The sequence below is a fragment of the Lithobates pipiens genome, unplaced genomic scaffold, assembly GCF_037356315.1.
Source record: "Lithobates pipiens isolate NorthernLeopardFrog02 unplaced genomic scaffold, aLitPip1_a1.2 Scaffold_18, whole genome shotgun sequence".
NCBI lineage: Eukaryota > Metazoa > Chordata > Amphibia > Anura > Ranidae > Lithobates > Lithobates pipiens.
Genome location: NW_027507758.1, coordinates 510146495 through 510160369, shown reverse-complemented (window position 1 = coordinate 510160369; position 13875 = coordinate 510146495). Strand labels below are relative to the sequence as shown.

The 13875-nt window shown below is 42.4% G+C and overlaps 1 protein-coding gene across 23 annotated transcripts in view; it reads left to right on the top strand.

The window, feature by feature from the left end:
* MYT1L (myelin transcription factor 1 like) overlaps positions 1–13875 on the top strand; it is a 629697-nt gene that overhangs the window by 128802 nt on the left and 487020 nt on the right. The gene's annotated exons all lie outside the window — the stretch shown is intronic.

Here is a 13875-nt window from a genome sequence, read left to right as displayed (position 1 = left end):
GAGACATGCAAGGAAAATAAAAAACAGCATATTTGCCCTGTGCATGATTGGACGATAAAATCAGCAGAGCTTCCCCTCATTTCAGAGCTTCCCCTCAGATCTACAGCGATCTACAGTGACTGCACTTCCAAGTGTACTTGTAGAGCAAAGTGGATTTGCCTCTAGTAAATCAACCACTGTGTATCATAATCAAATGGCATACAAAAAAAACAGTTTTCAAGTATTTTGCATTCTTTGTTGCAACTTGATGCTGTTGATCTCCTGCAGCCACTTCCTGTCCATGCATTCACTCCAGCAATGGCTCAATGGCAATATCTATGGAGGTTTTCCTGATACTGACACCAGTGGACCAAGCTTGCATAATATTTTTGGAAAAGGACAAATATATTCTCTGTTGGAAGCCCATGTGATGAGTTGACATTGCAGGATTACCAATGGGAGCCTGGAACAAAGCACTGTCATCCTATAATATCCTCAACAAAAATGGCAGGATCGCATAGTATTATTTTAGTGAAAGCGTAACTTTAAAAATATTGAAATTTACTTTTTTAATGAAATTAACATATTAAGGATTATGTTCAATTTTAATGAATGGGTTTATATCTACTTTATATATCCTGCATTGAAACATTATTTTGTTCCATTTAAAACAAACTGTGTATTTAAAAACGATAAACATTTCAGGGAAGCAGATTATCCTTTAGGAAATGCACTCTGGTCTGCAAAGGTATACGTATCTAGAAACATAATGATGTCTAGTGCAGTTGAATTTTTCATTTTAAAGGAATACATGTATAACAGGTCATTAAACCAGACATAATCTTTGTAAATTCCAAATCGGCCTTGTACTGACTAAAAATAAAAAATGGAGTATTCACAATGTAAATTGGATAAAAGATCTATAAATCAGCTTGTGAGTGCTGGAAATGGAAGTGTTGGTTATGAACACATTTTTATTAGTGATAATGGCATTGTAAACATGAAAAGATATCAGGAGTTCTTCAACTAAATCTATTTCCAAGTCGTGTAGGATGCAGCATTTCATTGCTTTTGTGCCTTCCTGTAACTGAGCATATCCAATTGTTGTCTGTATATTGGTTGTAGATATCTTACATACATCAATGTATCCTCTACCTTTATTTCAAGGTTCTTGGTAACAGAAACACTAAACTGATTGAGCATTATCTCTCAAAAACTCAAAGATCTAAATTAATTGATTCAAAACGAATTTCCTGGAATTTGTAAAGACTGGCACAGACAGATTTTACAAAAGTGTCTCTCATGCATTCTAAAAGTGGTTCATTATGCCCAAAATTGATGCACCAGTCTAGAAATTGTACTTGAATTTGGCGCATTCTGCAGCGCTTTTAGAATGCATGGGAGACACTTTTGCAAAATTTGTCTGCACCAATTTCGCGGGTCATTATTAGCCCCACTTTTTCCATTTTTCATGAGCTACGAGCTGTTGGTATTTTATTTGGAATTTGGTGCATTCATTGTGCCAATTTGTAAAAGTGATGTACTTTTATAACAACCAGAACTTGATGCACAAGTCGCTGTCAGAACCAGAAGTGTCGCAGAAGCTTCATGAATTTGGTGCAATACTTTAACAAGAGGGATTAATGCCAGAAAAGTGGTCACAGCAGCTTTATTGAATTCTCCCCATTGGGGTTGATTTACTTAAGAGTAAAGCCTGTTCACTTTGATAAGTGCTTCACCTCATTCTTTGGGCTAAGTAACAACGTATTTTGCAAAGTAATCATACTCTACTCTTTTAGTAGATTAACCACATTGATTCCCATGGTTGGTGTCAATTTGATGGATATCTTCAAACTCTGGCAGTTCTTACAATTGATGTTTGCTAGATTTTAAGCTCTGGGTAACTTTTAGCAGGTTACTCCATTCTGCTCTGCAATCTTTCCTTTGACCGTAGCCAGTCAGAAAGGTTTACCTTTGAGAAATAAAATGCTTGTGAGAGCACAGCAGTCATAATTTTCTGAGTGCACGCTGTTTTAGTTGGGGCCAGCACAAAAAATAGTGCATTTGTTATATCTGAGTGGGGTTGATTTACTAAGACTGGAGAGTGCAAAATCTGGTGCAGCTGTGCATGGTAGCCAACCGGCTTCTAACTTTAACTTGTTAACTTGTTCAATTAAGCTTTGACAAATAGATTGGTTTCTATGCAGAGCTGCACCAGACTTTGCATTTCCCAGATTTAGTAAAACCACCCCATGACTCCTAGCTAGTAATTCTCACTTCCCAGTAAGTGTGCTGTAAGTACACACAGTAGATGTTGTGACACTACTTCACACTCAATAGAAACAAAGGGGGTTATTTATGAAAGGCAAATCCACTTTGCACTGAAAGTGCATTTGAAAGTGCAGTTGCTCTAAATATAAGGGGTAGAACTGAAATGAACGGCAGCTCTGCAGATTTTATCATCCAATCATGTGCAAGCTAAAATGCTGTTTTTTATTTTCCTTGCATGTCCCCCTCGGATCTACAGCGACTTTACTTCTAAGTGCACTTGCAATGCAAAGTGGATTTGCCTTTCGTAAATAACCCCCAAAGTGTTAAGTCTAGTATGCAATATTAGTTCTCTTTTCCTTCGTTGAGAAGGAAAGTATGATCGGTGATTGAGAGTCAAAGTTAGGGAGCAAAACTCTGACTTTATAGGGACAGCATTAGAAGATTCAGGACTAATTTTCTGTCTTTTACTCAGTGCCAAGTTTTAAGATTACATAATTTTTTCCATAGTAGTTAAAGCAGAGTTCCACCCAAAAATGGAACTTCTGCTTTAAGCACTCCTTGCCCCCTTACATGCCACATTTGACATGTAATTTGTTTTTGGGGGGGAGTGGGGGCTTCATTAGGAGGGGGACTCCATGTCCCACTTCCTCCTTCTGCCCAGGGACGCACAAGGTGACTCCTCCTTTCGCCTTAGGCGGCCCGTCCCTCTAGGCGATCTCCTGGGACACGTGACAGATCCCAGGAGATCGCCTGTCCACTCCGGGAGCACAGCGTGGCTCACGCATGCGCCATGCGTGCCCGGCCGTGAAGCTGGAAGCTGTCAAAGCCAGGTGCCCAGAGTGACAAAGGAGGCGCAGGCGGAGAGGAGGGGGAGAGGAGCGACGCTCCGTTCGGCCGGATCGGTGGACCGTGGAATAGGTAATAGTCTATTAAAAGTCAGCAACTACACTTTTTGTAGCTGCTGACATTTAATAAACATAAAAAGCCTGGAACTGGCTCCCCCTCTGCTCCATGGCTGACCCACAGGCTGCTAGGCTTAAGATAGCCTCCCACAACATTCAGGGTCTTAATTCCCCCATCAAACGGAGAAAAGCCCTCGATTACTACAAATCCCTGAAACTAGATATAATTCTGCTTCAGGAAACCCACTTTCCTATCCGGTATAGTCCCAAGTACCTACATGCCCACTTCCCTCAGTTCTTCTTAGCCAACGCGGAATCCAAGACCAAGGGGGTGGCCATTTTGATGGCCAAAACATGCAAATTCAATAAGAGTTTTGAAAAAGCGGATCCGGAGGGCAGATTTTTACTTGTTAAGGGCACTGTGGGGGACCAACTTTACTCCTTGGTCTCCTACTATGCCCCGAACACGGGTCAGGCCAAATTCTTCGAATCCATGCTACGTACCTTAGCACCTCTTTTAGAGGGGACGGTTATTGTCGGAGGAGACTCTAACGTCGCCTTTGATCAAGGTCTTGATAAATCCTCCCCCTCACGTCCCCGCTTAACCAGGCCCACGAAGGCAAGCTTACGGATTGCCAAATTGCTACACGCTCATGGGCTATCCGATGTCTGGCGGGAATTAAACCCCACAAAGAGAGACTACACTCACTTCTCAGCGCCTCACCAATCATATGCACGCATAGACCACATACTTGTCCCCTCCTCGCTCCTTCCCAGGATGCTCAAAGCCTCCATCACTGACACAGTGATCTCAGATCACTCTCTTGTAATTGTGACGGCCCTGGGGGGCTCGAGTGGGAGACATCCTAGGCATTGGAGGTTAAATGAATCCCTCCTTTCGGAGCCATCACGAGTTATAGATCTCGACAAAGCATTGAAGGAATATTTTTCTATTAATGCGACTCCTGATGTCTCCCCCGAGACCCTGTGGGCGGCGCACAAAGCTTACATTAGGGGAAAATTCATGCAATTGGGTTCTCAAATAAAACGGGAAAGGCAATCAACCATCCTGAAGCTAGAAGAGGAATACTCTAAACTCAGAGCTCTTCACAAAAAGGACCCCCTCCGTACCCCCACGGCCATACTAGACAGGACTCGCTTAGAACTAAATCTCGCCCTCACCACGAAAGCTGAAAAATCAGTTAGGTGGGCTGGCCACAAATTTTACTCACAGGCGGATAAAATAGGCACTCTCCTGGCCAATAGACTCTCCCCTAGAACCAAGCTGAGCACCCTCCCTCGGATCAGAAGCGCGGGACTCCCGCCCACGTCTAATCCGGTCACAGTTCTGAATGCCTTTCAGAAATTCTACACCTCTCTCTACAGTAGCTCCCCACCCCCCAAAGATAACCTCCTCCCAAAGTTTTTGGAGGGTCTGCCCATCCCGGCCTTATCGGACGTTCACAAACAAGTTATGGAAGCCCCCTTCCAGACAGAGGAGATACTGGAAGTCATTAAGACTCTTAAAAAAAGCTCCGCCCCTGGTCCCGACGGCCTTTCGATCCCTTACTATAAAGCCTTTGCCAACACACTAGCTCCCCACCTGGCCAATCTCGGTAACCATAAAGCTAATGGAGACCCCCTGGATCCCCACCTAAACACGGCGTATATCACGGTCATCCCCAAACCTGGCAAGAACTTGGAAGATGTCAGCAACTACAGACCGATTTCCCTTATTAATAATGATCTCAAAATTCTTACGAAAGTTATGGCCAATAGGTTAGCCTCCTTTATTGGACGCTATGTCCACAAGGATCAAGTTGGTTTTATTCCCGGCAGACAGGGACCTGATCAAATTCGGAGGGCGATCGACATTATCTCCATTTTGCAGTCTAATTGGGAAGGGGGATCCGGACAATCTGGCTTCCTCCTTTCCTTAGATATTCAAAAGGCTTTCGACTCGGTCTCATGGCAGTACATCTTCCAGCTCTTTGACAGGTGGGGATTTGGGGCTCGCTTCCTTGGCTTATTACAGGCCTTATACTCCCAGCCGAGGGCCCAAATTCGAATGCAGGGATACCTTTCTGAGCCAATTCCCATCACCAGGGGGACCAGACAGGGGTGCCCCCTATCCCCCCTCATATTTGCAATAGCCATTGAAACACTGGCGATCGCAGTCCGCCACAATATGGACATTAGAGGTGTCCAATGCGGTAGTCAAACGCACAAATGTGGACTCTTCGCGGACGACATACTGTTGTTCCTCACTTCCCCCCTCACAACTCTACCCAACTTATCCCGAGTATTGGACGACTTTGCCAAGGTCTCAGGCTTGAGGGTTAATTACTCCAAGTCTGTGGCGTTGAATGTTTCTCTCCCCACTCACCAAGTCCTCTCACTCAAACAATCCTTTCCGTTCCAATGGAGTGACACTGCCATCCAATACTTGGGTATCTCCCTCACACCTAAAATAGAGATGCTATATGCCCACAATTACCCCAAATTATACAGACAGCTGGAAACTGACCTCTCCTCATGGTCTAAACATGAATTATCCTGGCTTGGCCGGATTAACTCCATAAAAATGACCCTTCTCCCCAAAATCCTTTACTACTTTCGAGCCCTGCCAATACCAGTTCGGAAGGACCACCTTTGCTCTCTGCAAAGCAAAATACTGAAATATATTTGGGGTAATAAGGGATACCGTCTACCGCAAAACACGCTCTTCCTGCATAGACGCAGAGGGGGGCTGGGTCTGCCTAACCTCCACAAATACTACCTTGCAGCTCGCCTAGCCCAACTCTCCTCGATCTACTCCAAATATGAGAAACCGGACTGGCAGTCCATAGAACGCTGTGCGGTACCCTCCTATACACTAGATTTTTTATTATGGTGCCCGCCCAAAGCCAGGCCGCCCATCATGTCCCCATCCCTTTCTCACTCCTGTGCCCTATGGGACGGCCTTCGCAAAGAGCCTTCCCTAGTCTCCACTATAAGACCCCTTGCTCACATGTTCCGTAATCATGACTTCCCCCCCGGTCTGAACATTGAGGCCTTCAGATGGTGGTTGGACAAGGGACTATACCGGATAGGTCACTTTTTTAATTCCAGGGGTCCGATTTCCCTAGCTTATTGTATCGAACACTTAGAGCTACCAAACACAGAGAGGTTCCGCTTCCATCAAATATCTCACTACTTGAACTCACTTTGGAAAAACAAACCCCTTCCTCCTCCCTTTACTGAATATGAAGCCTGGTGTGGTGGAGTCGGGGAGCAGAGGGGTGGTATTTCAGTGATCTACACGGCTCTCACTTCCCCAACGGGTAAATCCCCCTATATGACGGCTTGGGAATCTGATCTCCAGACCTCTGGGAGTCTCGAATCCTGGCAGCTGGCCTTAGCCAGATCCTTTCGTGGGATCCAGAACACCTCACTAATGGAGGCTAGCATTAAATTGATAACCAGGTGGTACCTCACTCCAGTAAGGCTAGCCAGAATATATCCCACGGCTAATCCCTTATGTTTCAGGGGGTGCCAACTTCGTGGCTCCATGATCCACATCTGGTGGGAATGCCCTAGACTCCGTTCGTTCTGGACTAAAATCTTCAACTTGATTTACTTAGTCACAGGCTGCCGGGTTTCGAGAACTCCAGAGGTTGCGTTACTCAATACCCCGATTCCTTTGATGTCTGGTAACATTCAGAAACTAACTTATTTTATTCTATTAGGAGCCAAAATTGCGATTGCCTCCGCATGGAAGCAACCCAAACCCTCCTTCCTCGCAGTTAAGAGGAAGATATCGTGGATAATGTCCCAAGAAAAACTATCAGGTATTCTGTCAGACACCACACCTAAATTCCGAAAGGTGTGGGACCCTTGGGCCCGTTACATGGGAATCTCTCTGCTGCCGGGGGTACCCCCAGGCCCTCCCCTAGGAACCAGACCTCACCCCTAAAGCACCCATTCTTACATTGATTGCGAAACATTCCCTCGCTATATCCTTCCACCCTTTCAGGACATAGCTTACCTCCCCCGACCCCTCTGTTCTCCTCTTCTCCTCCTTTCTTCTCTTCTCTGTCCTTCTAGTCGTTCTAAGATTTTGGTTTGCTCAACAGAGCTGTAATTGACAGGTTCACCATACAGTCCAATTTAATGTTGCGGTACCCACGGCAGACGATCCTCCGACTGTTTTTCCCCTCTGCGAGGGAGGGGCCTGGGAGGACACTCCCTCATCCTGGCACAGCAAGTTCCCTATTAGGGGTGTCGGGATGGGGGCTCCTGGGAGTTACCCTAATAGTTCTACCTGGTGGGCTCTCCCGGGGGGGACACCCTCCGGTTACCTCTTATTGATGTAGCCCCTCGATAAGGAAGGGCTTGCCGACTGTACACTCTTGATATTGTCTGTTTTTCACTAATGTCTCATGTTTTCTTTACTTACATTGTGACAGCAGGCCTTCCCTGCTACTGCTAGTTTGTGTACTGTTTTACGTATGTAAGTGCCTTTAATATAAAATAAAATATTTTGAAAGTTAAAAAGCCTGGAACTCTGCTTTAAAGGACAAATTCAGATAATTTAGTATATATTTCTTTATCTCTGCTTGTTTTACACCAATATAAGGGGTATCAAACACCCCTATAAATATATTCTCAACTTCAAGGTTATAATGACAATAATGATTCCCTGGGCTAAAGCAGTGGCTAGCTTCAAAGTCTCATGCAACCAAATACTAAGGGGCATACTTGTAAAGCAGCAAAAGTTGACTTTCACCAGACATTTACTGGGGGTGAATTAAATACTATTATTTAACGCCTAAGCTTAACGGATAAGTTCACTTCTTTAAAAATATAAATAAATGCAATTTTTTTTGCAGTTACAAAAATGTGCATTTATTTACATATTTTTTGGAGCCTGTAAAGTATTGTACCATCGTTCAGGAGATTGCTGGTGCCATGCAGGTCTCCTGCAGACCTGTCGGTGTATCTGTGTGCCAGTACATCCCATATGGGCAAGCAGATATAGTGACAGGAAGAATCAATGGACTACCACAGAGCCATGGTAGTTTATTGAGAACTACAAGCCGACAGGCGCAAAGGATGCTAGTACTTGTAGTTCACTCATTCACAGAACTCTGTGAATGAATGATGCAGCCATGTGGGTGGAGCCCCGCACGGCTGCACTGATTTAAAAAACTGACAGCTAGTACGGGGAACTTTTCCCCATACTACTTTCACAGGAAGTTTGGTGATCGAGCAGCAGCTGCAGCTTTGGGGACATGTTACATGTTCCACCCTAAAAATATGTGAAACATGTGACATGTTCCCAAAGGTGAACTTGTCCTTTGAAGTGGAACTAACCCCTTCTATCCTTTACAACCAAGGAAGCTGCCATTTTGGCTTCTGTTTTATGTGCAGTTGCCATGCTGCACATGTGATCAGTTAGCACACCAGTCATGTTATAGTTTGACAGTCCGGTGGAAAAAACAATCAAATGTGACATTTATCACTCACAGCATGCATTGAATGTAACTGTTTTGAAAATCCACATTAAGCCCCTATTCACATCAGTACAACGTATCAAATGACAAGTCACACACTATTGTTGGCAATGGAACTGTTCAAATTGGTTTGATGCCGACTTTGCGGTGCCACACCAATTTGAAAAAGTAGTTCCTGCACTATTTTTGGAGATTTCAGGTGCGACTTGCATAGACATCTGTGCATGAATTCATGCAATTTCAAGTGAAGTTGCACAATTTCAAAGCCGCATTCAGTCTGAACCAGGGCTAACTGTTTTGTAAATATGCCACTAATCTAATGATCATCCTGCCAAATAAAATAAAAAGTGTATTTATGAAAGCTGTCAGTTTGCCGTTACAAAATTGAACAAAAAATGCACAGGAGTTTGTTTACTAAAGGCAAATAGAGTGTTCACTTTTGCAATTTGCAAGTACTTTTTTTTCTTCCGAGATCTGTAAATGAGTTGACACTATGATGACTTCTATTAGTCAATAATCTGAACAAAAAAAAAATATGCTGTTTTTGTTATTGTTATATCTTATTGTTTACATTCTCCTTGCACATGATTGATTATTCTTTGCAGAGTGAAATTTCACCCTATTTACTATGCTCTGGGGAAAATTTCCTTGCAAACTGCAGCTTCCTTTCCAAAGTAAACTGCCTTTACTAAATTCAACCCTCCAGTGTGATCTGTTTTATTTTAAAAAAAAGTTTTAACATGAAAATAATGTTTCCTGCTCTATACATATCTCTTTGATTTGACCGTGAAGTCGGAAAAAAATAAAAAATAAATAAATAAATATATATATATATATATATATATATATATATATATATATATATATATATATATATATATATATATATATATATATATATATATATATATATATATATATATATTTCTTGCAATGCTGGTCACACAGTGATCTTCATTATTTCACCCTAATATTCAAACCCCTAAGCATGTTTTTAAGAAAATAACAAACACATACCTCCGCTGTCATTCGTTGTGTTGTATCCAAACATGTAAAACATGTTATCCTTATCTTGAAAGATAAGTGTCAGTGGAAGTGGGGTAACGACATTTCATTGTCACCCCCATCCACGATTAGAATGTTTGGATTGGTAGTACAAGTAGCTTCAGTGCCAATAAGCATATCAGCCAAAGCAAGAAAGTACGGCCTTTTCCAAACTTATCACAAAGTGTCAGTAGGCCAGTCCATCCCTGCCAAGTGCTTGACATTGTCTACCGCATAGCTTGTTCATCTTCACAGTCACAGCAGGATATTAATCTGATAATTTGACTTTGCGCCAGGGCACCACTTAATCCTTAACTCGTCCAAACACTTTTCTTCTACGTTCAAATATATTTTCTTCTCAGTCTCCTCAGTTCACTAATAGGTGTAGTAGCAGTGCATTAGTAATAGGATTTTTTGAAAATGAAAGCAGCAATCTGTTGGCAGCCGAAAGCATTTGTTCATATCGAAGAAACTTATACTGATGGAGGAAGAAGCTGTATAAAAGCTTCAGCCATGATAAGGGCATACATTTACATTGTGCTATGCAGAGAGCACAAGGGTCAAACAGTTGCCTTTGGTGGTGATGTGGGTATTGTTCGTTAAGTAGCACTTAATGCTATGTTTTTTTTTTTTCTTGTTTACTTTTGCATTACTACTGATTTAGTGGTGGACAGGATTTGTGAATCCATTCAGGAAGAAGACTTCAGAGATGAAGGTAGTTTAGAAGGCATGAACTTATGTGAAGTAGTACAAAAAGCAAAAATGTTCCCATTTAAAGTGCAACTAAAAGCCAAATGTTTAAACTTTTTCTCATGTTTTATAGAGTAAGGGAACGTTACAACCCCTGTCAGTTTTTTTTTTTTTTTGTCATCTGTGTCTGATTGGGGAGATTTCCTTTCACTCTATGTCCCGTCACCAAAACAGGAGATGACAGGAAATCCCTGTCACCAGGACCACCAGTACTAGTGTCCCTATTGGGAGATTCCCCCTATTCCTGTTCTGGTGACATTCCAACGTTTAGAATTTGCTTTCACTCTCAGTAATAATGGTAAACAGGAAAAATACAGAGAGTTAATCTCTATAATGGGGTCACAGACAACAATAAAAACATGGCAGGTGCCTTTAGTTATACTTTAATGGCTAAGGAGGCCACTTCACTGACACTGCAGTGTAGAGAAAAAGACTGCCCCCCCCAGTCTAGTAGATTTACCAGGGATAATTCTGATAATAATATTGAGACTAGTGAAGGGTCTTAGTACAGATAAAGAAAGGCTGGACTGTGTCCTCAGACTCCAAAACTATGGCAAGCTGTGTCTTTCACCAATGGGAGATATATGTACAGTATATTGACTGTATATATTTTTCACTTCCATTGGCATCATATAGTCTCCCTCCACCTTACATCTACTCTTTTTAATGAATGTAGTTCAACTTTCAAGTTTTGAATGCTGCAGATGTGCCTACACATTTTTGCTGAGGTCAAAGCTACAGACCTCTTTCTGAATCCTGAGGAGATCCTGTCCATGGACAGCCAACAACAAGGGCAGGCTCCCGTTGGTGAGCTTTTATGCAGTTTAAGTGCTCTCCTAATCCATCCCTCCATCCAATTCACAAGAGAATCTGGGAAGACCCTCACTCTATTTGAGTTGATTAAGACATACTTCCGATTAACCCCTAGTGAGTGTATATGCTGGTGGAGGCTCATGGATGGTGGTTTTGGTTTTACAACACTGAGTGGAGTAATATTATTGCGATTTAAGGCTATTTATTTACACACTTCTGGTCAGTGCATAACTGAGCCGTATTTGGATCACATATGCTTTTTGTTTATTAATCAAATATATCGTATAGCTCTGCACTTACATGGTTTTGAAAGCTATAAGAAACTTTCACAACCACTCCTTCAAAAAATTCTAGTTGCTTGGCTTCATGGTGATCCAACACCTTCAATACTGTCTATTCAATTGATTGTTCTTCAAATGATCAGCTTGCCACCAGTTTGGTCTGTCGGTCATGGGAAGGCAAATCCAGACATATTCAATTGTCATTTTTGAAGAAATTTATTAAGTTGTTAATACAAAACCAATGACTATAATGAATGCTGCAATGGACTGAAAAAGTGTTAAATATTTTGCAAGTTTATAAAGCTTGTCCTCACAATGACAAACTACAACATAACATGGCTTATATAATTATGGGGCTCCCTATTTGAATAGCGAAAATAATGACATAATAATTGATAAAGTTGCAATGACTAATTTGCAGTAATTACCAAATGAGTAACATCAAAAAATGTGATTAATATTACCGTATATACTCGAGTATAGGTCGATCCGAATATAAGCCGAGGCCCCTAATTTACCACAAAAAAAATGGGAAAACGTATTGACTCGTGTATAAGCCGAGGGTGAGACATGCAGCAGCTACTGTTACAGCTTAAAAGTGGAAAAGAGGGTCAACAATGCCCATCTGCAGCTGTATACCTCCCTGTGTCCATCCCTGTGTCCATCCCTGTGTCCATCCCTGTGTCCATCCCTGTGTCCATCCCTGTGTCCATCACTGTGTCCATCCCTGTGTCCATCACTGTGTCCATCACTGTGTCCATCCCTGTGTCCATCCCTGTGTCCATCGCAGCCTACCTGTGTCCTGTGCATGCCTCTTTGTCCTTCTGCAGCCTCTGTGTGCCATTTTGCATCGATCTGCATGTTTAAAAAACATACGGCGGCCATGCCAGGATCGCCGCACCTCTCCTCCTCGTCTGTGACAGACGGCGGCCATTCCACTGTTCAAAACCGGCGCCTCCGTCTGTGATAGGCGGAACACTCAATTTCCCAGCAGTCAGTGTTCCGCCTATCACGGACATCCTCTCATCCTCGTCCGTAGTATGAGGATGAGCGGATGTCCGTGATAGGCGGACCACTGACTGCTGGGAAATTGAGTGTTCCGCCTATCACAGACAGGGAGGCGCGGCTTTTGAATAGTGGAATGGCCGCCGTCTGTCTGCACGACACGCTGATCGGGTAGGCAGATGGCGGTGACTCGAGTATAAGCCGAGGGGGGCACTTTCAGCCTAAAAAAAGGGGCTGAAAATCTCGACTTATACTTTTTAGAAATAGCTCTGCTGCTATTGTTACTATTACTGCATCAAGCACTGATACCACTTTTATCATTTATTTTTATCAAATCTAGGCAAACAAAGTTGTCTAAATCCAAAGATTCTTACTTGAATCTTGTATTTTGTATAATGCTTTCAGATCTGTGCAGTAATCCAGCATAAAACAATTCCTGCACTTTTCCTGTGTGCAGTAATAAAGACCGGTCAGTGCTGATCTCTCTTTTTGAGGAGGGGGACTGGTCTTGTATGCTTCCCCCCTGTAGTTTTTTTGTAGACAGTCTGTAGTTGGTGAACCTGCTGGGTCCCACTCACAACCCTGCTTTTTGCTAAACCACACTGATTACATCACCTCTACTTTTACAAAGTATCCTGTGGGTTTGCAATGCCATTTGGTGCACAGAATTGAAATTTATATCCTTTATGGCTAATGAGGTATATATATTTCAATCAAATTTGTTGTGCCCAAAGTTAAGCTTTAAAGTGCTATTAAATAAAAGAAAGCAAACATTTATTATATTGCAGCTTACCAATTCTTAGATGTGGTGGCTGCATTAGTTTTCTACTTTTAGGCTTTCTTTCCTTTATTTTAACCTGGTGCTACAGCCAGCAAGTCTGTTTTTTTTTTGTTTGTTTTTTTTAAAGAACTCTCTAGCAGATGTAGCAGTTACAGTGATGAGAGAAACTGATTGGTGTAACTGCAGTGTAAGTTGGAGTTTGGTTTCTATTTGTTTAAAGTATCTAAATCTGCTACAGTAGTACATCTAACACTCCCATCCCGCAAGACTGACAATGCTGCTGTATAAAGATCCCCTGTGCTCCTTCATCCAGAGTGGGGGGCAAGCTAATGCCAGATCATCAGGTGAAAACAGAAAGAGAAAAGCCTAAAAAGAAAACAAATGCAGCCACCACATCTAATGACTGTTAAGCTGCAATACAGTATATGACATTTTGTTTTGAGATATATTGCACCTTAAAAGTAGACGATAAACATTCACATGGCTTTGTTGATAAATAAAAGGTTTGGGATATCATTAAGGCTTGGTTCACACTAGTGCAGGCCGCGCATTAC